Source organism: Esox lucius, chromosome 24 (genome assembly GCF_011004845.1).
Source record: "Esox lucius isolate fEsoLuc1 chromosome 24, fEsoLuc1.pri, whole genome shotgun sequence".
In the NCBI taxonomy this organism is placed as follows: domain Eukaryota; kingdom Metazoa; phylum Chordata; class Actinopteri; order Esociformes; family Esocidae; genus Esox; species Esox lucius.
The window spans coordinates 16485206-16489664 of NC_047592.1; the positions used below are offsets into that span (position 1 = coordinate 16485206).

The 4459-nt window shown below is 36.4% G+C and overlaps 1 long non-coding RNA gene across 1 annotated transcript; it reads right to left on the reverse strand.

The window, feature by feature from the left end:
- Positions 1–1085: 1085 nt before the first annotated feature.
- Positions 1086–3128, reverse strand: LOC109615063. Its single transcript, XR_002196092.2, has 2 exons — positions 2910–3128; positions 1086–1684 (listed from the first exon to the last, which is right to left on the reverse strand). It is a non-coding gene; the product is annotated as an uncharacterized LOC109615063 (long non-coding RNA).
- Between the last annotated feature and the right edge of the window lie 1331 nt (positions 3129–4459).

A 4459-nucleotide genomic window follows, 5' to 3' on the forward strand; every position in this document is an offset into this window, starting at 1 on the left:
TGTGGGATGTGCTGGACCACCTTGCAATTTACAGGACTTAAAGGATCTGCTGCTAATGTCTTGGTACCAGATTCCACAGGACACCTTCAGGGGTCTTGTAGAGTCCATGTTTCAGCGGGTCAGGACTGTTTTGATGGCAAGCAGAGAACCAACATCATATTTGGCAGGTAGCTCATCTTTGTGTCAATATAGTATAGTGCCCTCTGTAAGTATTGTGACAGTGATTCATTCTTTTCTTTCAGGTCTGTGATTTAAAATGTTATATTTGAAATCTGACAGTAATTATGAGGTTGAAATATAGATTGTCAGCTTTTATTTCAAAGTATATGTATACATACTGATTTACCATTTAGAAATTAACACACGTTTAATTGTTATTCTCCCAAAACACTTGAAAACAATTTGGTTTGGGATTAAAGGCAGATTCAGGTTTTCAACTTGTCTTAATATTAGGTCTTTCACACAAGTTGTTATGAGTTAAAAAAAATCCCATTTCCTACAGTAAGGTACTTTTTTTTTTTTTAAATGGTGGATATTTCTACTTAAAGAAATTAAGGTGAATATTTCTGAATTTAATAATTCTTTATTCTGAGCTCAGGGGGGAAACAGAGGTACACAGTAATGCAAACGTTATTGAATTCCCTCCCTTCTGAGGCATGCAGTTGACGTATATATACCCTCACAGGAGAATGTGACAGATAAGAAGAAACTTTCCTCTATATGGTATCTATGAATCAATAATCAGCCCACACAGCTCTGAATTGATCATGAGGTAAACAGAACATAAACAATGCTATTACTAATCATACATCTGTTTCTCGTCTTCCTTAACATAAAGAGATAGTAACTGCATATGTTTCATTTTACGAGGTGCTTACTAATGCTTCAGGTTAACAGCCTAACAGAAACATTCATAAAGCACCCATTAGTTACATTCTAGATAACATCTTTAGAGTTTCCCACCACAATAATTACTGTACTTATATCATCCAGAGTTCTACGGTAGGCCGCCATTGGCCAAAGGCAAATTTTATTAATAATTGTCTTTCAAATATCAACAGAATAATACACAAGAGAAGGTCGAATTATGTCAGTATAATTTTATTTTCATACAGAGACAGGAGTGAAATTTAAAAGCAGCAGTATTACCATAGAAAACTAAATTACAATTCAATGGGTTACATCAATTTACAAATAACTTTCTCAATGAACAAAGTATTTATTATTCATGCAGGTTTGTTCCTTTGGACATCAGTTGTTTCCGTCATTCTCAACCTGGGGCCATATGACCAACAGGAATAGACTTCATCACACAATCAATTGATGATATGGATTTTATAAAGCCCTTTTAGCATCAGCAGTAATAACAAAATGCTCACGCTGAGAATCAACTTAAAACCTCCTAAGAGCAAACAATGGAAATGTTGAATCACAGTAGGTAGAAGAGTCCACAGAACATCCGTAACCGAAGACGAAACCTCAAGATGAGTCAGGCTCCACAGAAGGACTGGCAGGGTAGAAGTATCAATGCCAGACGGGGAAGGTGGTTATTCACTCTATCCCCCATGTACCTGCAGCACCAGGTGAATGACAGACATGTGATCCACAGGGTATGATGATAGTGGTTCATTGTCCTCCATTATCTTGCTTTTGACTGTCAGCCTCACAGACTCCTCACTAAGACCTGTAAAAAGTAGGAGGAGTCAGTGATCTTACACTAAGCAGGTATAACTACATATACGAAAGCTTAATTTAGACATATTATCTTCAGTATTACAGTGTTAACACTGGATTGAAATACAAATAAATACACTTAATAACAAGTAAATGCATTTAATTGTCAAAACATTTTAAAACATCCTCGTATAAATAAGGTACGAAGGGGTGTGGTATATTGGGGTGTTGTATATTGCCCCCCCCCCCGTGCTTTATTGCTTACTCATCAACATGAATTCTGATTGGCTGATTGTCATGGTAGCAATAAGGCACGAGGGCTGTAGTATATGGGAATTTGGGATATACTTACAATATGCCACAACCCCTTTTGCTTTAGTGCTAATATGTAGCATTTACCAAAACAATTAGAGAAGAAAATAGTGATGTTATGTCACACCCGTGCAATACTGTCTCATATACCACGGTTATCCGCTAATCAGGATTCAAACAACAGAGTATATAATAGACCCCACCATCTCTGCCCAGGTTGGGATTCAACATCTGGACCAATACATATTTATTTCCTAATCCAATTAGAATTTTGAAAATCAATTTGCGACTAAAATACAAAGTCTTTAAAATGTGCATAAATTAACATGGTTTTAAATAAGAACCACAGGAATGCAAGGATTTCATTCCAAAATATTCTTGCTACTTGGCCAATTAAGCTAAAATTTTAACCCTTTTGTTCCTCAAAAATGTTGAAAAGGAAAGAAAAAGGGGCAGTGGTCTCTAAAAATATTCAGTAAGTAGAAATATCCACAACATTATTATTTGTTTTTACCTTACTGTAGGAAAGGAAGGTTTTTAGTGGGGAACAGAAGGGTTAAAATTAAGAGACCACTGCAAATTGAACGCTTCTGTTCTTCACTCAAAACTTTCCTTTTCAACTTTTTTGGAAAGGAAAGAAAAAGGTGCAGTGGTCTCTTAATTTTTTCCAGAGCTGTATATACTAACAAACAATGAAAGTGCCAGAATGATTAAGATATTAAGGTGTGTCTGTGTGTGTAAGTAAAATTACCCTCATTAGATTCAATGCATTTTTTTTATGTTTTGCTTAAGCAACCATCAATCACATTTAAGTCATAAAGCCCATTTAACACCTTCCCCCTTTGAGAAATCAATGAAGAATGAATTATTCAATACACACTGTATATTCACATTGCCCAATATACATGTTCTATTTAGCATACCTGAAGTCTTCGGTAGGATCTTGAAAATGTCTTGCTTTAGCTGTCCCACTGTCCCATGTGTATCAGCCACATTGATTCTTGTTTTGTACATTGTATGGTCTATCACATCAAGGCAGATCATGATGTCGCTCTTGTAGTTGAATACGACTGTGTGTTGTAATGTCTTGTCTTTGTTTATAACATCTATCTGGGTGTGTTTTTTTTACATGCGAGAAGAAAGTTGTTTCTTTCACTTTCTCATTTGTTTAATTGCATACTTGTTTTCCTTCTGATGTGAAAGTCAATCTAATGTCAAGATAATCTTTTACAGTTTCACAAAAAGCCAAAGAAAATGTGTTTTTATGTTTTCACTGGGTAATTTCACTTGGAAACAAACACCATCCTGGACTAAAGATTTGCAAAGAATGACAGCTTCCAACTTCATTCTCATGCTACAGACATTTGCAAAGTTGTAACTCACATCCCATCCATTATAATAAATATGTTCTATTCCCCTCCGGATTTCCTTACATATTGCCCACAGTATTGCCTTAACAATCATTAGTGGATTTATAGGAATGTTTATATTCTTTTAGGGAACAAAAAAGCTATGTGATTTCACTGTCTTCTGCTTCCCTATTTGTATCTGTTGTCCTAACAGACTGGCCAAGTTACATTTCTGAGCTAGTCAGCTGATAGTAATTTGTATTCTACAAACACTGTTGAACAGGAAAGTTAAAAATACAGTGTAGTATTACTCAATGTGACACTTATCACTGCACCAGTGAGAACTGCTGAAAAACTGCGCCGTTACCTCAGATTCTGGACATTATTACTGCCCCTCCATATGCGCCTGTCCCAACTGTGGCACAGTTGTCTGGCATAAAAACACCACCTGTAAAAATGTACCATGTCCTACTTGTAGGATACAGTTCTGCTTTGTTTGCCTTAAGCTTAAAATTCAGTGCACTCTGACCTCTTCCTGCTCAGTGGCGCCTAGGCAGGCCTCTATACCCACCCGGTGCAGTAAATTGTACTTTCTCTTTCCACCTAGCATTGACAAGAAGTCATATGACAACAAGATAGTACTTAAATAGACAGATTTAGTGGAATGGTCCTAGAATATTTTTTTTAATGATTTTTCTTTTTCAAATCCCAACCAAAACCCAAAGTCATAGCCACTGGGAAGGCATGGCTGCCTTGTCCTGGGCCTCTAGATTCTGGTTAGAAACTTTAATAACAAATAAACACTTGTGGGCAGAGAGTCAATTTTTTACATTTTCTATACATTTGATTAACAAATAATAGAGGTCATCTTAAGAGAAATATCTCATACAGTTGTATAATTGCATGGGAATTCTTCAGTCACTGTACAGGATTGAAATGCACTATCCAGACTTATAGAGTGGTAAATTGTCTTGGGATCTCAGGGGAATACCAGTGAGAATCACAAAGACCACAGAGACATTCCTCTACTTATGTAACTACAGCCACTGTGACCCTGTCCTTTGGAACAGCCTGTCTGAAGATCTCAGGGACTTTCCTTAAGACATGTCATACGGTAATAGAAA